The following is a 23,948-nucleotide window of genomic DNA, read 5'->3' as shown; positions in this document are numbered from 1 at the left end:
AAAGAGGAGTGGGAGAACCCTGTAACTGATGTTGAAATACTGCATGAATGTGGAAATGTGATCTGTCTTCATCTGAGCTCTTTCAAGCCACGGTTTTAGGGCTTTTAACTTTTCTCCCAAAATTCCTCACTTAGATTTTGATAAGTTTCCAGTACAGGAATGTTGTCTTTGGCAAAAGGATATGTTTTAGTAATTCATCAGCAATGATGGTCTTTCCACCAAAACAATCTCTACCCCTAAAAAGGTCCATTAAAAACCCTTGAACTGCTGCAGCCTTGAAGTTTCAAATCCTGCTGTAAGATCCCACTCCTGGCTTTTCCTTCGGTGGATTTGCCTGAATCTGTTGCACGCCCTGGGAAGGGTGCTCAGGCCTAGCTGCAAACACCAGCATCGTGCAGCTCCTGCTCCCTTGTGCTTCTGTTGGGCAGCCACGTGCAGTACAGACCAGGATACCCCTCACTGCCTGTGTGAGCTGATCAGAAAGTGCTGGAATCCTCTCCCACTCTGTGCTTGCTTTCAGGGAGTAGCAAGAAATTTTTTGCACAAAAAAGGGTGTTTGTTCTGTGAGAGGGGCTGTCAGTGTCCAGACAGAAATTAACATGAGTTTTTAAGCTGTTCCCATTCACACAAAGGCTCTTTCCCACCTTCCCACCATGTCAGGCACCTCCTGAAGGCTGAGCACTGAAAAGAGTAGCACTGTGGTGAAACGGGAAGCTAAACCTCCCATTTAGCTACAATAATTAGCTCAGAAAAGAAAAAAACACGTTTCCATCCTGGAATATGTCCTGTGTGACACGCTAAATAATAGGATGTGTAGCTGACACAGGTCATGTGGGTGGTAGATATGCTGGCTTAAATGGCTAAACTTAACTCCTGTGCCAGGACATCTTTCAAGGACCAAAACCTCAAGTCCTTGCTCTTTTTTTTAAGAGTAAAAGGATAGAGTAGACTTCACATCCTGCTTTCCTGAATAAAATAGCATCCTAAAGCAGCGAGATCCTGTATTCCAGGAGTGACCTGTCTGACCCAGGATGTCTGCTGTAGAGGCCACAGGGTTTTGGAGGAGTTTTTCCTAACAACAGAAGAAATTCAAAGAAAGCCCCTCACTTGTAGATGTTTGGCTGAAATTTCTCCCAACTGTTCAAGGAAGGAAGCCAGGCCTTAAGAGGAAAAGTCTTTCTTTGAGTCATGTTTCTTCTACTTCCTATAGCTATTTTGGGTGTACAAAGGGGGGTGGAGGGTGGGGGAGCAAGCCTGAAGTTTGTGTTAATGCAGCATCACTAATGCCACCAGGAACTTTCCATTCATTTCAGTGGAGGCTCTTATCACTGTTTCACTTCTGCCTGCCTCTAGCACTGCAAAGCAAATTCCAGCTTTACGGGAAGGTGTGTTGAGCTCAGAATCCTCTTCCTGGGGAATAAGTGGGGACTTTCCATTCAGCTTATATCTATTGTGTGACTTTTTACTTTGTCAGTGAATAGGGCAGTTCTGGGCAGCCCCCAGACTGTATCCACAATCTTGTGTAGTTTATGCAGGGACAAGGTATCACTGCCCTGTACTAACGTACAAGGCTATAGATGTAAATCTAAAACATACTGCAGAGCTATGGCTGTGGTGTTGAGTGTTTTGCAGTAGCAATCCAAAAATCTGTAGGAGTGTTACTAGTATAGGAAACCTGCGGGGGGATGTATGAGGTCTGTGTCTGAGAAGAGGTAAACTTGCGGTTGTAAATCCCAAGACTGTTCTTTCATGTCAAATGCTTACTTGTTTTCCTCCAAAACCAAACAGACTGCCCTGCATTGCTGGGCACAGCACAGACCTCTGGGGTTGTGGTTACAGAATGGGACATCTGCAGGATTTTTATCCTGAGCATTTAGATATTTGTGGGATCTGTTCTGTTTAGCTCTGGGTAGCTTCCCTCCTTCTTGGTAACTTGCTGACTGCTAAGGATGTGTGAGAAGCCTGCAGTGACCAGCTCATTCCCATGCACTACCCAGAGCTTTTGTTCACCTTGCTGTAATATTTCTCACCTGTCCTGTGCTGCAGATTCAGTGAACTTGTATGGGGGTCAGGTCTGCAGCTCCACTTATGTCAGACAACAAAATTGTGTTGCAACAGAGCGGACTCCTAAATCACACAATTGCTCTGATAATGATTTAGGGAAGGTGACAACTAGATCTCTCATCTCCCGAGGTTAAATATCTTAGAGGTATTTGATTGCCTTCTTTGCGTGAAAACATTTTCTTCCTTTCTAGAAAAATCCCAGCTCCCTTCTGCATGCAGAAACTCAAAATACTTTGAGGTTTGCTTATTTCCTGCACGTTCCTAGGGAAGATTGACTACCTCATAGTGTGCGTGATATCTTCTTTCTACAAGTCACATCGTGCAGCACATGAAGAACCTTCTCCAAGATGAGAGGAAGACAGTCCTCAGGAGTCCCAGACCCCTGCTGTTGATACAGAAGCAGTCTCCTCTCTTAGTAAGACTTCAGTTTTGGTTTCATGGAATTCAGTTTCCAAAAACTTTTGGCATTTAAATCTGCTTCCTTGTGTGGAAAGTTACAGGCATTTTAGCTGTGAGGGCATGAAAGAAAAGGGAATTCAAGCAGTTGGCTGCCCCCCATGCCATCCCAATAATATTTTTATTGCCCTGCAATATTTAAACAGCTTAAAAACTGTCAATGAACTGCTAAGAAAGCCAGAAGTATCTCATTGCTTGAGCTTTAATGAGTCTTTTTTCCCCTAAGGCACAGGACTAAGGCTTTCTAAGGCTTGTGGCAGCCCCAAGCAGCTGCCAGTTCAGAACTGTGCAGGTAACTTCTAATAACACTCCTACTTCTCCTTGGGAAAGGAGGGTGCTGGGCAGTGCCCCTTTGCTGGGATAAAACCCCTTTGCTGCAGTGACTGTGCAAGGCTTCAGGTGTCTGTGCAAGATCTCTGAGCAGCCACGTGCAGTTGTGCTGAAGGAGGCAGCAGCCAGGCTCCAGGGCTCTGTACTTGTGGTGTGCTGGGGCTATTTCTGCCCCCCACAAAGCATACAGAAGTGGTGAAGCCAACCACAGGCTTGTAGCCCTTGGAAATGTCAGTCCCAAAGGTCAGAGAGGTGGAAACCTCACCCTTCCCAGGCTGCTTTCCTTCATTGTCTCTGCTTGTGTGTCCAGCAGTGGGGCTTATCTCAGAGGAAGGGGTGGGGAGGCTTTTGAAACAGCTGATTCCCATCTGTTTTTCTTGCCGTGGGGAAAATGTCATACCTCCTTGCATCCTCCCTGCTGTTGGGGTGTTTCTGAATTGTTTGTGAGAGAGCCTGCAGGAGGCTGAGTGGGGCAGGATGCCCAGGGTAGGGGCATCCCCTCAGTTTCTCCCAGGAAGGTGCAGCTCAAAGTAATCTCTGCTATAAAACCAGGATCAAGGTGGCTTAAAGAAAAAGCCTGCAGGAAAGTGGTGGTTAAGGGAGAGCATTAAAAGAAGCCACTGTAAATCATGCCACAAAGTGTAATGTGATCTGACTAATCAGCTGTGTTAATTTGGGAGATGGCATATGGGCAATGGGAGAGGAGCCCTGGTGGTGCTTGAGTTCACTCCTGGGCCACCTCTAGGTGTTTCTTCCCATCATGGGAAGGACAAGTGGGCAGAATGTTCTTGGAGCCGCTTGATTTTAACTGGGGGGAGCTGCTTGGCTGGTTCCTCAATGGCCAAAAGGCGGCACAGGTATGTTGTGTGCCTGTTCTGCCTTCAACCCTGTTTCCAGGTCACTGAGATAGCCAGAACCCCTTATGAGCATCACTATAGTACACTTTCAGCAAGCCCAGGGTCTCTTAGAGGCCAAAAGCATATAGAAGAGTACAAGAAAGCAGCTGGGTTATACCCAAAGGTGGCCTTGCTTAGACAGCTCTTGTCACGGCTTAGATCCCTCAGTCTTAGGGAGGGAGGATGCCAGCCTGAATACAGACCTGACACTGATGGGACTGTCAGTGCTGATGAATTCATTTTGGAGCTGTCTCACCCACGCAGCTCCTTAGAGGACACCTTTGCTTCCCTGCCCTGAGGTGGTCCTTACATCTGCATCGTGATTACATGCATCACTATGACACCCGAACCCCTCACTTCTTTAAGGCTTATAAACAGCAGATCCCAGTGAGTTTCGCCTGATGCCAGACTGGATTCATGTCCTTAGCTGGGCTGCTGACCCTCAGGGTAGAGTCCCTGTGCTCCGTTTCCCTAGTACATAAAACGGCATTAATATTTCCAGCTCGAGATGCAGCAAATCTTCATTTTTGTTTCAAAGGTGCTCTGGGACCTTTAGATGAAATTCACTGTTCACAATTCAATATCTTTGAGTTCTGTCATTCTTTTTTGTTACATTTGTTGTTCTTTGTACAGTAAGATGCTTGGGCTCTGCTGAATAAGAGGTGCATCTGTGGTAGAAGAATTTCCAGTGGTTATTTATCTGACCCTCTGAATTTTCATGCTTTATGTATGGGTGGGGGTTATTTCTCTGCTGCCTTTTGCATTGTGCTTCAAAGATGAGAATTATTTTTTTCAAGGCTTTGCTAAGATTTAATCTCAAGTCCAGCTTCAGTCCTGGAGGCAGGGCATAAGAGGCTAATGCATTACGGAGGATGTCATGAAGAGTTTATGAGAAGACTATAGATTTGCTTCAAAAAAGCTTCTCTAAAACAATAAAAGTAGTGTAAAATTGGCCTTACGTTTGCAAGGCTAAAAGGGATCTCCCCAGTCATTTTCAGATGTGGCATTTCATAAGCCCAGTCATTGACTTACAAAATTTCATTCATATGTTTGAGAAGCTTTGTATACTCCAGTGGGTTTTTGAGGTACACGTTGTTGAACCTTTTTCAGTACCTGGATTTCATTTAGGAAGCTCAATTTGAGGGAAAGCCATGTCCAGGAGCAGACTTGCTCCCACTTGTGCAGCCAGCGCTACTCTGGTTCTTCATCAGGCAGCTGCTTCGTGGGGTAGAGGAGTGTGAAATGGGAGAGGAGCCTTCGGAGCCTTCCTTTCCTGGATCTCTTTAGAAAAGCAGCACAAATTTATACTAATAATGGTGATGTTTTAAATCCTGTGCAATTTGTAAATGTACATTTCCATGGTAACACGAAGGTAGTGAAGTAATCCTCAATTCATCATCTTCCATGAAATTCCAACAACTATTCCTAAACATTCATCCTCTTCTAATCCCAGAGCTGTTGCCATGGAAATGATCAGATAAGACACAGGTCTTTAGGCAGATGGGTCTGTAAAGAATGCTGAATGTTGGCCCATTGAAATCTACAGAACTATTTATTTCTTATTTAAAAGCAACATCACATTGCAGTGATTTTGATTGTTTCAGGATTAATTAAATTGACTCCACAAAAGACTTTTGTACGTGACCCCCAGGAACTGAAAGCATCCCTGGTCACGGCTGTGCTCAGGTCTCTTCTCCATGCGGGCTCTGATGTGGTGGCAGGGACTTGTGCAGCCCATCTGCTTGCTGCTCTGCTGTTCCTGTTCTCTCCACATGCACGTAACTTAAATTCTCACTGTCGTTGCTTGCAGTCTGGGTTTTAGGCCTGCTTTTCAGATATTCAGTCTTGCAAAGAAGCTTATTTTTTTTTACTATTTATCAGAGCAAAGGGCAGCATCCAGATTACATCCAACACCCCAGGGATCACTGCTTTCCAGTGCATTAAATTTTCAATTCCTACGGCCGTGCAGGATGAGAGATTTACATGTGCAGAGGCACCTCCTGAGCACTCTTCCAAGCTGGACCTGTAGGTGTGTAACTGAGTGTTAAAATGGGATTTTCTTTTTAAGTCCCTAAGTCAAATATTCCTGAGTCACAAAGGTGAGCGGCTTCACTGAGGAATTTCTGTGCAGGAGGAGCCATTCGCTTCTGTCTCCTGAAATCAAATGGAGAGCTTTTCAAAGACAAACCACTCTTAGGCACCGACTTTTGCTGACTTTTAATAAGGACTGGGGATCCAATTCCCACATATACCTTAGGCATTTTTCTGCAATGTTTCTTTATCTCACTGCATGCAAAAATACTTGTAAATTATTCTGAGCAGAGAACTTCTGAATGCAGAGTCTTTTTTGTATTAGTTTTTAGGGACAAGAGTCTGGTAAGAGGCACCCTGCTTAGACAACTGCTATGGGAACCACAGGGGTGATTAAAGAGCCCCCCCAACCAACCTGAAAGTTATCACCTTGTGAAAGGTTATGAGGTTAAATAGTGAGAGGCTACCCCTTGTAAAACACAAGCTAGTAAAGAGCTGTGATGTTCCTTGTCTGCTCCAGCATGAAGTCCACTGGTGTAGCTACATTGGTTAAGGAAGGTCAAGTGGATGCTTTCTGTCCTGAAGTGCTAATAAGAAATGGAAGTAGGACAAAGTGAGAAAGTGGCAGGAAAGAAGGAGAGGGATAGGCATGGAGGCTCGTCATGCTGGGACTGGAACAGGGCAGGAGAGGAGGAAGGGCTCTGCCTCCTCAGCAAAAAAAGATGCTCCAGGGAAAAGGCCACTAAATATTACTGATATCCATCAGTGTCTACACAGCCTGTTTCTGCAGCCCCTCTGCTTCTCCCAGTATGGCAGCAGTTTTGTTCTCGTTATAAGGTTGAAATTACAGAAATCATCCCCTGGAGCCAGTGCCTTGTGCCTACCACTGCTGCTGGCAGCGGCAGCCAAGGGCACAGGTCCCTGGAAGACTTTCTGCAAATCAAAAGCTTCTCTATTTGCATTCTTGCAGAGTGGTATTTTGAAGACTCCCTATGGATGACCTGGCTTATCCTCGTAATGCCCATTAAAAAACTGTGCAACTCTGTAAAGAGTTTAAAAAAAAAAATCAATACCAGCAGCTCTGTCTGGGTTTTAATCATTCACTGGCACTGTTTATTCCCTAATAGTACTGCATGGCTTGCAGCTCTGGTGCCAAGCACACCACAGACTGGGAGGGGGGAAAAAAATCTCTGTGGCAAATGTGACAGCCAAGGACAGGCACTGGCCTCAACCAGAAAATCTGGCCAGTCCAACTCCTTCCAGAAGAGGTTAATGGTGATCACATCCTGCATTTATATGGTGCCAAATTAATGATACACACAGTACCACTTTTTTTCAGCTTCTGCTTGTAGATTGGGGAAGGAGAAGCAGGGAGAGGTTAAGTTGTGAAAGCTCATATATGCTGGCAGGATTTGGCCCCCTGGAGTCCTGGCCTCTGGCCTGCAGCTGTCACTGAGGTTATGACATTAATCTGGGGACAACCAGAAGGCTGAGAGAGGTGGGATGAGGAGGGGACATAATAGGGCAGGAAGCTGGGAAAGGCAGAGGATGATGAGAACACTGAGGAGGGAAAAGAGGCGGTGGAGGAGTACACAAAATGGGAAGGAGAACTTCTGGTGGCTTCAAGGAAGAAAGGATCCTGGACTAACAGGGAGGATAGATGGACTAGAGGACAAATACTGAGATGGTGCTCAGCAATGACACACACAGTAAAGATTTCATGCTGGGCTGGCCAACATAGCTGCAGTCCCAATATCTCCATGTCTGCTCATGGAGCTCACTAAGAAGTGATCTGGGCTCCATCAGAGCCTCCCACGCTCCTGCAGGAACACGAATCTCCTGCAGCACAAGGGAGACAGGCATCTCCAGGGAGACAGCTTGGCTAAAGCCTCAGACAATGTCTTAGTCTCTGCCATCACATGCTAAGTAGCAAACCACTCTGATTTCTGCAAGACTTAAGTTCCCTAAAATATCCCCTTGACTAGGACTGGCCATAATTGCTTTGATTTGCAGATGTGCAAAAAATAGATGGAAAATGCAAGTGTGAAACAGGTGCTCTCATGCAAATGGAAAAAAAAAAAACAGTGAAAATTGTCTGCCTTCTCTCCCTCCTTTTCCTTTAAAGATGCTTATGTTTGTAGCAGTTCTGCTCCAGCACTACTTGGTGATCTGCTGGGACTCTGAAAGCAGCTGGAACTGCAGAGCTGCAGATTGAAATCTGCTCTTGTCCATGTGGTGCCTGTTTTTTTAACAGGCCTTGGAGGAAAAGACAACATTTCTGATTCTTACCTTTCTCTAAGCTGCAGGCAGCAAAGCTTATCAGCTTTCAGAAAGGTCTGTGGTTCTGTCTCTGTTACTAGTGAGCATCAGTTGTCTTCTCCTTCCTTCTGAGTGTCCCTGGGCCCATCAGGAAGAGCTGCTGCTCCCTTAAAGGCCCTGGCACAAAAGAGGGAGGTGTCACATCATGTTGAGTTAGGTTTGAGAGAAGCAATGCTTTCCCCCAAGAGAAGAGGAGCACTGACCCACGAGTGCTGCTTCTGCCCCCGGACTGGCGGTACTTCTCTCCCACCAGCTGCTGAGATGTCCTCTTTCACCACTCACTTGATGTCAAACTTAATTCGGAAGTAGGCGTTTTCAGCCAGATGAGTGCTAACCAGGGCCCATCAGTCCCCAGGAGCCACGAGGAGTCCCTGCAGGGTTCAGTTCTTCCTCACCTCCCACATGATGGAGGATGTGTGGCAAGAGCAACGATTCCCATGGAAAATAGAGGGGCTCATTGCAGTGGACAGACTCTCTCCTGCTGGGATTATGGTGACAGCAGTGAGCAGCAGCTGGGTCTGGTCCTAGAGCCTTTGGCACCATCTCTCCTGCTGGAGCTGAGGGAACAGCACCTCGGCTGCTGGGAACTTAGGAACTTATTGTCTGCATGTGAAAACTCACAAAGCCCCGCTTTCTCTAAAAGCAAAACACTTCGAGAGCTTGACAACAGGCTCACCCCCTTGGCTCTACTTCAGAGCAGACAGCTCTGAGTGCTGGCAGTGAAGGATGTGCCCAGCTGCCCTGAGCAGGTTACAGGCAAGGTCTGCGGGCTGCAAACCCTGGAACAAGTAGCTTATCACTTAAGCTGCTTCAAGGATTTAGGGTGGTTTAAATTACTTAAAGTGCTCCAAGGGACCTGATCCTGCCCCCACTGAAACCACTGGTGATTTTGATGGATACTTACAAGACACCAGGATTTGGCACTGAAGGCTTAGCTGAAGTGGATAAAACCTCCGCAGACCTTTAGAGATGGTGAAACCATCCCAAAGCCGTAGACCCATTTACAGCCCACAGAGGTTGGCCAGTGATGGAAATGCCTTAGGAGTTCACTAAACATCTTGCTGCTGCGTACATTGTGTATTTCTTCCAGCCCCTGTAATTGCAGCAACTCATCTCTTTTTCATTTCCTATTGACAGCAGCAGTATGATCCTGCTCACGGCAGAGCTGGGCTCCTGAAGTCAGTGACTCAAAGAGAGCTGGGATGCAAAGTATTTGCAGAATCATTCCTAGGAGTTTGGCTGTTGTTAACAGGGCAGGAGAAGACCTGGGCCCTGAGATGGCAATTCAAGTGTTGTTTTTTTCCTTCTGGTCCTTGCACAGGGATGCTTTTTCACTCATTTTGATACATTACATAAAAGCACTGTCATTTCCTAAGTTCCTGTCGGCCTCCCATATACCTTCTTTATAATTTAAAGCCATGTTTAATACTGATCTTTCCATTCTTGTCTAAGAAAGTATCAGCATGAATCTTGGCTGTTAAGCTATTAAGGTATTAGACACTTACCCCTGAGGCCCCCACATTCAAGAAAAAATCATACACTTTTTTCAGAACAAAAAAAGCAATGAGGGGTTTTTGTACCCCATGAAAACCTGGGAGGAATGCTGCTCTCTGGAGATCCTTCCTTCCTTTTGTGCACAAGCCTATCCTGTTTTTCATGGAGACCTCGAATATGATCCCAGCTACAGTGATAGGCAGCAGCGTACTGGGGGACCTCAGCTTTGTGAAAGCTGCTCCAGCAAAACATTCTCTAACATCTCCAGCGTGGGAGGGTGTGCATCCTCCCTTGGTTGCTTATTCCCCTGCTTCCTGCTAGATATATCCCCTTAAGGCTTAGTTGCTCTTTTTCATGTCTTTCTCATTCATTTTTTATCTCTGTGTATTTTTTTCCCAAAAAAATTTCACTGGGTTGGTTTTATTTAAGACTTTCAGGAACAGTGCGTGGCTAACCGTGGGGGCTGAGCCCAACCTACACCCAGCACACGGGGACCCTCAGCAATGCCCCAAAACCAGGGCATCAAATGAGGATTCTTTCTAGCTTTCTCCCATATCCTACTCTCATGGACAACAAAAGAGCAAAAACATTAATTCTCAATAGAAATTCAGCAATCCACAATGTAAGCTACTAAGGGATACATTTCTCGTATAAGAGTGGAGAGAATTTGGAGTTGTGGATAATGGCATGGTGATAAGGAAGCTTTAACAAACCTCCTTGCTCCTGTAGCAATTGCCTACTAAGCTATTCCTCCTCTTCTAGATGCCCTCGCCGTCTCAGCAGTCCCTCATGGTTTTGCATTCTCATGTCAAAAAAGAGAAGAATTGCAGCAAAAGCTGAAGGAGAAAATTCATATCCCAGGGGCCTTCAGCTATTTTTTTCAGCAGTTGCCAGAGCATCCTGAAATCCTGTCAGTGGAATAAAAGCCAAAAGGGCTGGAAAGAAGCATCTGAGAACCATCAGACCAATAGAAATGCTCATGTGACATTAAAAAGAAAATTTAGTTTAAACATTATTCTGCTCAGTAGAAGTCTCTTTGTAGAACACAATCTGGAGAGACTGACTAGAAGTCTAAGTTAAAGAGACTCATCTATTTTCATATATATACCAACCTCGATGTTCATATTTTAGATTCATAGTGGATAGCTCAACAGTGTCCCCTGAAGGATATACTGTAAATAAGAGGGGTTAAGAAAGAGGTAAAAGATGACAAAGGAAGAGAATAAGGAGGAGAAATGTGTGAAAATCTGGGGAAGAACTAGTTCCAGCTGCTTGTTTGGTAATGATAACAGCAGTTTTGCAGGAGATCAGTTCATCAGGGCAGCGATGTCCAGTTAGATGGACTTGACCTTGCTTTGCCATTGAAAGAGCCTTGCATTTCCAGAGGGCATAACTGTAGGGGACGGAGGAGTCAATGCAACTCCTCCTCACCTGAGGAGAAAGCATTTTTTGGTAGTGATCTCACGAAGAACCACTACCCTGCTGTGCACAGGGGATGTACCCTGTGGCTACCCAAGGGATGCTGAGTTGTCACCAATTTTGCCAGACTGAAGTCATCCAGGCAGACCAAAACAGGCCAGGCACCCAGAGCCACACCACCTTCCCCAGCCATGTCCCTCGGTGCCACCAAGCTGAGCTGGGCTTTTTTGGGAGCAGATGCCTCTGCAGAGCCTTCCCATGAGCTCCCAGACTCTGCAAGTCAGAGCTGCTCTCGTGCAGCCGCGTTTGGCTCGAGGGCGTGATCCTGCTGCGAGTTCATTGTGGGAACGCTGCTATCAATAACAGCCACAGCAGGGTTAGGAAGTTCCTTCTATTCATTTAGCATCTCGTGGCTATTTAAACAACAGCGTCAATGAGGGTTTTTTGGGTTTCGTTTTTAAAGGAGAAACGATTTGGCCACAAAGAAGTTCAACTCTGGTTGAGGTTTCTGTAGGGAATCCATTAACTTAGCCACTAAGTCCATCGTTACTTTGCAGTAATGCCAGCTCTTAGTAAATATTGGCCAATGTGCCTCTAACTACTATTAATGAAGTTAATTAGCAACAAAAGTTTTCAAATGTGAAAAAGCTACAGGCATTGCCATGGTTCATTAAGCTTCTCAGAAGCTTCAAACAAATCTTAACTGCATTTCTCAGGAAAATATGTTTTTCTAACTAGTCGAAACATTTTAGCAGCTCTGCTCTATTTTGTGAGAACAGCATCTAAGAATATTGGCATCCTCTCTGCAGGCAAACTTCACGGGAGGAGGGGTGGCAGAATGAGAATAGAAAAAGAAAAATGTGTTTGTCCAGCAGCGTGGATTGAACGTGAGGCTGGTTTCCTTCTCCTTCCACGTCTCTAATGGCAGAGATGCCAGAAACAGTTGCGGATAAGCTCCATGCTTCTGCAGCCTTTGATACCCTTCACTTCCCATCTTACAGTAGAAGGATTTGCTGCTGGAGAGCCAGCAGCAAAAGACAAAAGCCTGTGTTCGGGAATGCTCAGCAAAGCATCCCTTACCCCTCATCCTCTCTGGCACAATCCAGCACTGTAGGTACCTGCTCCTCACCTTGTAAAATAGGTGCAATTTAAGAATATAAAGCATTGCTTGGTAGAAAGGGATTGCCTTTTGCTTAGCAATCCCCATAGGGAAGATAGTTTCTGCTGCCCTGGCATGGCCGGGAATAGAGGAAAGCCTGCAGATTGTCCTGGGGGAATACTTACCTGCAGGTGACCTCAATGACATCCCCTCTTTCCATTCAAATGGAGCTGATGGAGCATTTAGGAGGTATTTAGGATGGGAAAGAAAAGAGCATAACCTTTTTAATAAGCAATTTGCCTATGACAGCGCTGGTCAGTCCAGCATATCCTTCTCACATAATTAATCAAGACCAAGTGCTAGATTTGCAATCGTCCTATTTAATAGCATTACGGCAATCCAAGCTTTAAGCCAGTGCTTTGATGTCCCTGCCTTGCTCAACACCATTACTGCATTATAGATTTAAGGTAGCACTTGGGTGGTAAATTTTCAAAGCGATGTCTGGACAGAAGTCCCAGGTACCTCCTCTCTCCTTCCCTACCAGGAGCTGCAGGTTTGCATACAGCTGGTGCTGGCGGTGCTGTTTCATGCCAATGTCCAAAGTCATCCTGATTTGGGTAGCGAGGTTGCACCGACAGCCGCAGGGCGATCAGTTTTCTCCTTGCTGCTTCCCAATTAAAACCAAAATGAGATTTACTTTGCTGGTACCTTGTGAGTCAAGTCTTCTCCATTTTCAAATCTAAGCTAGATGGAGCAATTATTCCCTTAAATTCAGGGGTCATTGTACCACTAGCAGTTGATTCATTGAAATGTTGCCTATCCTCCTTTACCCCCCATCTGATAAGCTGGTATCCTAGTCTCTAGCTAGGAGTGAGACTCGATTTCCCAGAGAATGTGCCCCCTTAAACAGAAACCTAATCAAATGCATTCAGTATCCTTATTGGTTGCCAGAGCCTATTTTCTAATAATCCATCTTTCTCAGCCTGAGCATTAAGTCCAGTAAACTGAAAAAGCGAAATGTGGGGGAAACTAAAGTTAGTTCATTGTGGCAGCCATCACTTTTTGTTCAGCCAGCTGTCTTGCACCTCACTGCTGTGAAAATCATTTTGCAAGCAAATTCTTCTATTGCACCCTGATATTTTATCCCCAGCTCCATGAAGTACTTGAGACTATAGAGCTGTGACGTGGACTGCAAGGTCAGTGTAAAGAGAGTCCAGGAGAAGTTAATATGAGGAGAAGCTTTGCCATTTCATGGTCTATGCCCCTGGACCACTACATACATGTATAATCTCCCAGCAAGTATATTTTAACATAGCTAGAAATATCTGTTCCTGAAAGTCAAAAATTTTGGATTATTCTCAACTATTCGGGGACAAACCCAGTATCATATTGTTTACGTATTTTGTAGGATTTAACACCCTACTAATCTCCTTGCAGATGAAACAGAGTTTTCTCACATATAACGAGAACACGATTCCTTCACCAGATTTATTTACTAAATTGCCTTTCATGACCAGTCATCAGAGCAGAAAGCAAAGCAGTAATGAACTGAGAAAGAGGTGATAGGAAGCTAACCAAATATTCACATGGTTTTATTCCTTTGGGCTGAGTCCTTGTTCCACCAAAATCAATGAGAATAGAATAAGATGAGTTATGATTTATTGGTACAGTCAGCTTTCATTGTGGTGCATTAAAGAGGTCGTGATGATTACAGGTTCTCCTTCAAAAATGCTACAAACACAGCAATGTATTTAGAAAGCATCAGATGTCAAACACCAAACTGTTTCCAAGGGAACTTACAAAACGTCACATCACAAAATGAATCCAAATAATGCCTTTCCCACTGTTTGCTTTGTTTCATTTTGGCAGATGCTAATTCCTCAACACACGTTAATCCAAATTCTTCCTTGATGTAGAGCCATTGTAGTCAGTTCTGAGGACAATGGAGTCACGCTAGCCTGAATTTGGCAGAGTATGTTGTATCTGGAGCATAAATCAGCTTGGCTTTGCTTGTTTCCTTCCTTGATCATGCACCACATAATCAGGGATGACTCGGAATTACTCAAAGAGTAGCTATTGCTAGTTCACTTTGTTATCCTGAGTGTTGTCTTGTCCGTGTGTGCACTAATCATGCTCCAGGGTAGTGGGATTTAATGACGGTGTCATCAGAAAGTGGTAGTGGGGTTGTTTTTTTGAACTCTTTGCAACAATATAAACCAGCTGATGCATTGTTCTTCATATTTTTCTGCTTAAAATCCTCAGTGTGGATGGTACAAAGATGAAAGCAACACTGCCAAGCCCTTTTGACTACAGTTAAAATTCCTATTTGCTAATCAGAAAAGATTATGTTAAACTGGCCGTACTTGGGCTGGAGGTACCTTAAAGACATACTGCAATGACAAAAAGCATTACCAACACGAAGATGCAATTGCCTTTCATGGGAGCTTAGCTTCCAGGTATGACTGATTGTTTTAGTACAGCAGCACTGACGGGCTGGGCCAATTTTATCACTTGGAAATTTCCCTCTATTTTTATTTGATTTATTTTATTGGAAAATGTTCTCAAAATGCTGGTGTAGGGGGTTTGTATATTATGCTTTTTTTTTTTTTTTTTTGCCAGAAGGGAGGTGCCAGGCCATCAAAGTCCATCTGATGGTAAGAACTGGGCAGCGACTTTCACAGGGAGAAGGAAGGCTGCAGCTCTGGGGACCTGAGCTCTGCTCTCATGGCTTTTTGCTTATCACCAGGAAGGGAGCAATCTGCAGGGTGCTCGCGTTGGGTGGTCACAGGGGACTTTCAGCTGAGCCCCCTTCAGGCTGCCATGCTGGGAAGCTCAAAGCCTCACCATTGCAATCACCCTACAGCATCTGCTGGCCCCCAGAGCATCAGCTCTGCAGCACCACGGAGGTAGTGCTCTGGAGGAGTAATGAAAAGGGGTGAGGAGCTGGCAATCAGCAGAAATGTTGGACGTGGGTAGAGAGTACTAGGTGAGGTCAGTTATGGTTTGTGAAGGCTTTGGTGCAGCTGGGAGGGGTTTTCATGCGCAGGTAGAAATGTGCCTCCTGTTAGATGAAAACTAATGGCGCTTGAAAAGATTCTGTGAGGCAAAATAAGTGCATAAGCTTGTATAACCGCTCTAACCAAAATAAATTAATGGATTTTTTTTTCCTGCAAACTGTTCACAAGGTCATCTCAAGCAGCTTCGTTATCTGAAGTTTGCCTAGTGATATCCAAGGAAGACCCCCAGTGCGTACCTGGCTGGTGGGAAGCATGATATAAGGATGTCGCAGGAAAACACCTGCCTGTTAGGAAATGTCCACCAGTATTTTGAAGGACAGATCCTCTTTGTGATCTCTGAAAGAGGCAAAAGTTCAGTTTACTCAACTTCATCCTTCCTAAGGGAAGAAAACAGCTAACTTTTCAACAGCACAGTGCAAGAAAAGTTCAGAGATCTGTGGTTGCGTGGGGACAGAATAGAGGCTGTGTGAGGAGAATTTTAGTCGTGCATTTAATTATGTCATTCAGCCAAAATATATTGGTCATCCTAGAAGACAGCTGGGATCCAGAATCACAACCATCTTCAGCGGTCCAACAGCAAATATTTGTCATCTCCCAGTTAGCTGTGCTCTGCTGGCATGGAGTCTGAATCACAGCCTGAAAAGGGACCCTCCCCGGAGATCCGGTGAAATATTGAATAGAAGGTTACAGATGATAGAACAAGAAACATGCTCTGATACACTAATAACACTCTATGTCTACGCAGTAATGATAGCTCATATCTAATGCTTCACAAAGACACCGTAGCATTTTATCTGGAGAACAATGATACTCTCATTACAGGCAGAATTAGAGGCGATATTTATAGTGAAGCTGCCGAATGATTTTCCTCATAAGACCCCCTTCAGATCAGAGCCTGTAGGGGGGAACAATGTGGGTTTTTGTATTCAGAATTCATATGGATATGAATTAAGATTGGTTAGACAAACTGAATTCAGTGCGTATCTTACATGTTGAGCACTTGACTGTAGAACCTCAATATCCTCTTGTTTTCTTGAGCCAATTTCACTGATAAAGAATGAGGATTATGAAGAGTTGTGTCCATGGAAGAACCATGTAGAAAACAATGGAGACTTTTAAACTTTCTTAGGGAGAGAATTCTCAAGTTAAAGCCTGAGGTGTCTCAGCTGCAAAGTATATGCCCCACTATAATCTGTCAAGAGAGGATAAACATGAATAAAAATGAGCTTTCTACTCTGTATTTTACTTTGTTAAAACTCAGTGCCAAGTTGAGGTCAGGCTATGGAGAAATACCCTCTACTCCTTTTTAAAAAAACTTGCTTTTTAGAGGCAGATTAATTTTGGGAAGTAAAAGAAAGACATTAAAGCAACATTGTAAGGAAAGAGAAAGACGCTTACACTACATTTTAAGGAAAGTTATGGAGTTTGCTCTTCCTGCAAGCAGTATCTTCCCAAGTCCTTCCTTTTTCCATTAAGAGTAACAGTCAAGAAGGCTGGTGATTACTTGTGGTGTGTAGCTCTTAAACACCAGACAGCAAAGAAAGATTGACTTGCTGCAGGAAGATAGTTCCGAGACTTGGTTACATGTCAGTGGATTATAGATTTTATTCTAAATTAAATGAACCATTATATGTTCAATATTGTGCACTTAGAGAGCTGTAAAACTCTGAAATAAAATTAACAATAAAAAAGAGAAATTATCTAAAGAATACAGGAATGTAATGGGGGTGCAGAACTCCCCTGTTCCTTGCTGTTTTGTTTCACAAGTAACTACCTTATTTTTTGTGCTACCATGCTTATTTATCCTAGGCTCTGATAAAAGTGTGATTTCCATGTTATGAGCTTCAGCAAACCCATGCAGGGTCCTGTATGAGAATTTAGATTACGAGAGCTTGCTGAATTTCCTGCTGCTGTCACTTATAATGCTACCGATGTCTAAATCAACTAAACAGAAACTACTGGGGGGCGCTGGTCCATGCTGGGCTGTAACGTGGACATCCTTTCTACACAAGGTATCTTCATCTGGCAGAAAAATACAGAATGAGATTGTTCTGGCCTTTAGGAAGACTGATCCACAGCTGGATTATTTTCTGTCTCTGGACTGAGATGGAGTTTCCATTAGTGGATACTTTCACTCGTGAGGATAGATGCTGGTGAGATATTTTGTGTCTACATGATGTCAAAACACATCTTTGCAGTGAGAGATCAAATACAGCAGTTTAGCCCAAGATTAACACTGGCTCCCCAGAGGCTTTTGGATGGAAACCTGTATTTTGGCTTACTCCTATTAGCAGCAGACTAACCAAAAGGAAGGATTTGCCAGTGGTCAATGTGCTAATCCATGGCTTGGTGCTCAAAATGCTCTGTGGCTGTGTGTGTGTGACTAGGGGTGTATTGTTTCATTTCTCTGTAACTTAGTTTTCCATCACTAGGGAATGGTTTATATTCCCTTCATCACTCTGATAGAAATGGCATTCACTTTTAGGTTGACATCTTAAGGGCACCCATACCTTTACCTTAGAATTACGTGTGTCTAAAGGCAGAATCAGATTCCTACGTTCTCTCATCACTTGTTGCAGGCCCTTCAGCAGAGGAGAGCTCTTAGGGAAAGAAAAAGAAAAGAGAAAAGTCAACTTGTTTCTTTTTGCCTTTTTTTACAGACACTTCCAGGAATGGAATTTTTCAAAAAGTGTACGCGCAAGAGAGCAAGAAGGAAGGAGAATGTTCTAAATATGTCTTTAGCCAGAAGAAAAAGAGAGAGAGAATAAAGTAAGTATATCTTAAAAAAAAAAAAACTTGTATTACAAGTTTTCTTCTTGATCGCACTGTAAAAATTGTATTGATTTCAATAGAATTACCCAAGTGCAACTTCAAGGAGAATTTGGCTTATGTGGGATCAGAGCAGGAGGCTCAGGAGCAGAGGCTGGCAGAATGCCAGAGCTGCTTCATTCCCCACGGCTCCCTTCTCTGGGAAGGAGGCTGCAAGGAGGAAAACCCCACAGCACACGTACTCAAAGTGTTTCCTAGAACAGATCACTCACCCAAGCCACAGTCAAGAAGTTTATTCTCCAGCTCCTGTGATAAAATATTACAGAGCTCTGACCTAACAGAAGCTCTCTGTGTTGGAAATCTGGGGCATCACTTCGTGCAATGCAAAATTAAGTTCGGTAGAAGGAGATGAGAAATGATGTTTTAGGGAGGGGGATTTCTGCTTGAATACTGGGGGGTCACTGTGCTGCCGATGGCACACAAATCCCCGTGAAAACCACAGCCTCAGCTGCCAAGCCAGCTGTGAGCACGACGAACTCCTGATCTCTCTTCTGCACATCAACCAGCAGATTAACTATTCACCGGCAGTACCTGATCTGTAGCTGGGTGTGATCATAGCTTGGTTACTCTTCTGGCTGACTGAAGACCTCAGGTGCTCTCAGCCAAAACTCCCACGCAGACACAGAGATGTGAATCTCCCTGAGGGTGAGATTTCAATAACCCGAAGGGTCAGAGCTGTCCCGGCGGCGCTTAAGGAGCTGGCTCCGTGGACAGATTGACGATGGTTTGGCAACTGCAGCCTGCTAGTGAAAATAGGGGTTTTAATAATACAGGGACTAAAAGTAATGTTGTATTTCTGCTAGCTGCCTGTGCATTTGCTGATGTATTTTTTTTCTAGGCTTAGGCCTAGAAGGCCTTACTCATCACAGCCCCTAATGCTCCTCTCCTACCACAAAGTCTGGCACCTGGCTTGATGAATAGTTACTGGTATTAATCACTGGAGGGGATGGGTTCCTTCTTTGCGCATTTGTCTGAAAAATTGCTCTCTTTGTGGAAGCTTTTAATGGATTTCTCAAGTCTTTCTCTACCGTGACACACAATGCCTGAAATTCAGTGGCAGCAACAAATGAAAGGGACAAAAAGCGAGGTGGAAACATAATTACCCTGTATCAAAATATAGTGCTCTGGTAACTGAAACTCACAGGTGATGTAGCACCAGCTTAACTCTGCCAGGCGTCGGGGCTGACAGTCCCCTTCGTCACCGCCACCTGTGCTGCCACCCTGCTCTCCCTCCCCTCAGCCTGATTGCCTTGCAATTAGTCGTTAGGGAAAAAAAAAAATGTAATCACAAGAGATTAATTGCATCTCCCTTAAATGCCTGTTTCTGGAACTGACAGGGAGAACGGTCTTGGGGCTTCTGTCCATAGCATCACTTAGCAGAGGAAATACGGCGAGTTTTTTGGCAATGTCAGGGGAAGTTTTCAGCTCTCCTCTCAGGCTCAGATGGCTACAGGAGCACCGTGAGCGCTTCGCTATTTCCATTACAATGGGGCACAAATCATCTGATTTTCACAAGCAACAATGAGAAACCGTTTCTGGCCTGCAAGAGATGCTGTACCGCATATAGACTGTGAAAAAGCAGGAGCAGAGTTTACTTGGCTGGAAGCAATAGAGAGAAGAAATGATGCAGAGCTTTGGCTGGGGTGGCACTCCTGCGTTTTAGGGAGAAGGCTGGAATGGGATCTTATTGACCCTGTCTTAGGCCTTCTCCCTTCTGACTTTTATACCCTGGACTCTGCTCAAACCGATGTGCCTTCATGATCACAATTCACAGATCTGCCCCTCCATTCAGCACCTGCTTTGGTCCAGGCGAAGACTTGAGGCTCTCTCTTGCCTCTCTCCTGAATTACAGCTTGTCACCAAGCTCAGCTTGGCAGGAACGCTCAATACGATCTATACCTTCACTTCACACCTCACAAGTGCTTCTGTTTTGTGTACGTGGAGCAGTATCCAGCACATTCTCAGCTATAATCAAACAATTGTTGTTAACAACAAATGATGCATAAAAATCATGTGTCTGACTGAAATCTCCCAGTGATTTGGGGAGAATCTCTACAAAGACATTTAGCAACCACACTGTGGAAGCTATGGAAACACAGCCACCACATCAGTGCAGTTCCATACTTTATAAAACGAAATTCTCATTCTGGGGTATGTGCCATACTTTTTAATAAAAACTGTTCTAAAATAGAGCAGCTGCCAAGCAAAGCATTACCAGGGCTGCCAGAAGGCCTCCTGAGGCGCCAGCCCAGCAGAAAACCAGGCAGGGTTTAAACACGGTAAGGAAGGTTGCTTCAGAGACCTGGTGGATTTGCACAGGAATTCCAGCAAATGGGGGAAATGCTTTTTCACTGAATTTGCAAATTTCTGATGGAAAAAAAAATCAATCTGAAAATTTCCAGCCTGCACTACTACGCTTTACACAGCAGCTAAGAACAGCTCCTTCTTCAGATGGTTTGAGGTAGGAAAGGAAAAGCATCTTATTCCAGTTCCCAGACTAGGTCCATCACTATCATCTGGCTCTGTGAACTGTACAGTTTTGCATGGAAAACAATCACACACATTGAAATCTTGCCTTTAACCAAAGCACTCTGTGTTTTCTGCTCAAACGCAGTCCCAGTCATTCCTGATACAGGTTAAAATCTCCTATGGCAGCCTCTTTTACTTGAAGATACCTAGTCAAATAAAACCAGACTACCACAGCTCAGAAGATATACAAGCATTTCAAAAATGTGCAGCAAGTGCACTCTAAAGTGCTTAAATCCTGCAGCCTTTGTTCATGCCAAGCCCTCAAGCAGTGGCAACTGGACATAAAACTGATGACAGAAAAGTTTTTGCTGCTTGTATTAAATGCAAGGTCTCTTCCTGAGAGCATCAAGCAGCGTTGGTGGCAACAAACCCTGGCATCAGTTTCTGCGATACTGGTGGCCTCTCTGCCCCATGTGCTGGTTCTTTTATCTCACCCAAAGCACCACTGAAGCTGTGCTGTTAAACGACTGATTGAGTCCAAAACACGTATGTGATAAGCTGCCGGGGCTCTGCTCTATCTTGACAGTTTATGCTACACAACATGATTTTTTTTCCCCTCTGCATCTGGAAAAGGAAGATCAATGTTGTAGAGAATTTTAAATTGGCTCACACTGTGGAGTAGATTTCATTACCTACATATTAATCGGTGAGGTGCATAGTAATTCTCTGCCTTACATTACTGGAATTTTTTGCATCTTTTCTAGGAACTAAGTATTGATCCCTGGAAAATGAACAACAATTAAAGTAAAATATAGACAACTGCAATCCCAGTGGTCCCATTAAAGGATGAAATGCTTCATTAACACCTCATAAGAACATTCAGAACATGAGAGGAGGGCAACTTTCTTCCTTCATCACTGGTGAATGGTTTCCAGAAAGGAATGGCCTTTAAACTTCCTAAGATTAGTCTATGCACAAATTTGCTAGTGTAACTAAACCAGTAACTAAACTAGTTATAAGTTGAAGTGCTCTTTCCTATCACGTCAAGCCACTTTTGCTACTTTAAAATTGTGTTTTCATACTCCAGCATAAATCAGTTACCTAGTGATTTAATCTTAAATTAAGTAAGGGAAAATGTAAACCAACAGAGTCCATAATTAGTTTGATAAAACTAGGTCATGCCATAAATTAAATCAAGACAATATGCATATGCCCTTAAACATCTTGACAGTGCCAAACCTACAGCACACTGTTGGACAGGAGCTTCCTCAAAATTTCAGCTTTGACGTTTTGACTGGGAAAAAAACTTCATGTTGGCAGAGGTAGAAAATCTGAATGACATTTGAACATTGCAGAAACACTGAGTCTCTACCCACGACTATATAGTTTTCTTACGTTTATTTAGTGTTTAAGAAATAATACGAAGAGAAAGCTGAGCAATACGCTGAGCTCCTGCTGATTTCCACAGGGCAATGGTACCTCTGAAAATTGAGCCCCTATGAGTTATGCAAGTCATAGCTTATACTCAGTACCTACACAGGAGGAAATGATAGGTAATTTAATTGCTTTTTGTTGTTGGTGGTGTTTTTTTTTAAAATATTCTTTTTATCGGTGTTGATCTCCTGGTGTTCGAGATACAGAAGTGTTAAGCCACTTGAAATGATAGATAGCAGTGTTTTTGGCTAGAATCTGGACCTTTGAGTTCTGCCAGGCTATAAATAAACATAGATTGATTTACATATTTATTAAATTCATATTTGTTAGGTTGCAAGCATTTCAGGTCTCTCACATACTGTGGTCAAAATGCCAGCAAGGTCATTCTAAGAAACACAGAAATTTACAAAAATGTTTCCCAGTGACAGAAACACAGCACTTCAGAAGCAAAGAAAAAAAGAAGACAGAAAGCAATACCTGGGGCCTGAAGTGAGTAGAGGCGGGGAGGACTTGAAGGAATTTTGTGGATGTGTTATATCGTAAGTAGACAAGATATTGATGGATACCGCTCCATTGCTGCCACTGGATCCACGTGGCATAGATTAGCTCATGGAATAGCAGATCAGACCATATTGAAGAGCACGCCTGCTGCCTCAAGGAAACATTAAGAAAGTTATGGTGGAGAAGGAAAGAAAGAAAAGTATGCATGACCAAACATACACAACTGTCATTTCAAATGTGCCCCTTCCAGGCATCCTCGAGAAAGTAAATCTACCCGAACCTTGAGCTCAGCCCTTGGAGGCAGCTATATATCAGTTGCACCAGACTGGGGATTTCAGTGGTAGATTTTAAGCAGGAACTCAAGGCCCTATTTCCAAAGACACCAAAGGACCAAGAGGCATCTCACGGCTTTTCCCAAGGCCTTGTATCTCTCCTGACGTGGAATGAAATGTTCCGATACTAGAACCTACTTGCATTTTAGCTGCCTTCAGTCCAATGCAGGATTTCAGGGACAGTAAGACACATCCATGCTGTTGCAGCTAGGGCTTAAGCTCACATTTGAGCAGGTTTCCAGTGTTAACTACACTGCCACCTTATTGCCTGCTGCCTGGCTCAAGGCTGGGGCTAAACCAACTGGCTGCTGAGTGGAGACACTTGGGTGTCATGAGCAGAGAAAAAGACTGGCTTACCCTTGGCAGCACAGCTGCGAGCAAATTTTGCCACTCAGCACGGCAAACTCAAGAGCACGCTGGCGTGTTTAACAAGGACAATATAAACAGTGCCAGCATGAGTTATGTTGGGAAGGAGTGATGCAACTTTTTGTTGCTACTTTTCTTTCACACCTTCAAGCCTTTTGACCAAGCTGCGCCACAAAAATGTAAGAAACATGTCATTCACTGGAGGGGTGAGGAAATACTGCTATTCTGAGCAGGAAAGAATAAAGTCAGTCACTGAGCCAGTATGTAGATCACCACAGAGTTTTCATATTGTCATCAAGTATGGGTGCCAGAACCTGATGTCTTTGACACCACATCAGCAGCCCAATTAGCAACATGAAGTCATCTCAGCATTGAGATTATGTGTCACTCTCTAAAAGACTGATACTTGACATCTGGTTTAGCAGGTTATGAGGCATCATGAAAATGCTCTGATAAATGAGCAAATTCAGTTCATCCATCAGAGCCCGTAAATGACCCTGCTGTGATCCTGAAGGTGCTGGGATTCCTAGGGACATTGCAGCAAGGCAGAGTTTGGCCATTTATCTTCCGAGGCCATCCAGCATATTGCCACCTCAACCTTCACGTCAAGAAAAAGAATTTCTGATCTCTTTTCAACTCACGCCTCTTCAAAGACTCTGAAGTCAAAGGATCAACGGGCATGAGGAAATAGAAGAGTAGGTAGAAAGTTTGACCTAAATGTGTTGTGATTGAACTACCAAACTGAACCACGTATTCCTACAGTGGGACATAAATCAGTCATTCACTAGTACACCATTAACTACAGGGCACTTCTAAACGCCGACCCCTGCGGAAGCAAATACCTGGTCAGTACCAGTCCTGATGTGACTCTGTTTCTCAGGGATGCAGGGAC

General features: G+C 44.1%; 1 long non-coding RNA gene across 2 annotated transcripts in view; it reads left to right on the top strand.

The window, feature by feature from the left end:
- Window positions 1-23,948, top strand: part of LOC106036460 (uncharacterized) — a 52,031-nt gene that overhangs the window by 15,849 nt on the left and 12,234 nt on the right. Inside the window, exons 2-3 of one of the 2 annotated variants that reach the window (XR_001207309.3) lie at window positions 17,786-17,894; window positions 19,292-19,424. This is a non-coding gene — a long non-coding RNA (uncharacterized lncRNA). Of the gene's footprint in view, window positions 1-17,785; window positions 17,895-19,291; window positions 19,425-23,948 lie in introns of those variants that run through there. The other variant, XR_010834061.1, reaches the window with a different exon arrangement.

This window comes from Anser cygnoides, chromosome 11 (assembly GCF_040182565.1).
Source record: "Anser cygnoides isolate HZ-2024a breed goose chromosome 11, Taihu_goose_T2T_genome, whole genome shotgun sequence".
Classification (NCBI taxonomy): Eukaryota; Metazoa; Chordata; class Aves; order Anseriformes; family Anatidae; genus Anser; species Anser cygnoides.
The sequence above is the reverse complement of the archived record's forward strand: the minus strand, read 5'-3'. Positions and strand labels throughout refer to the sequence as shown.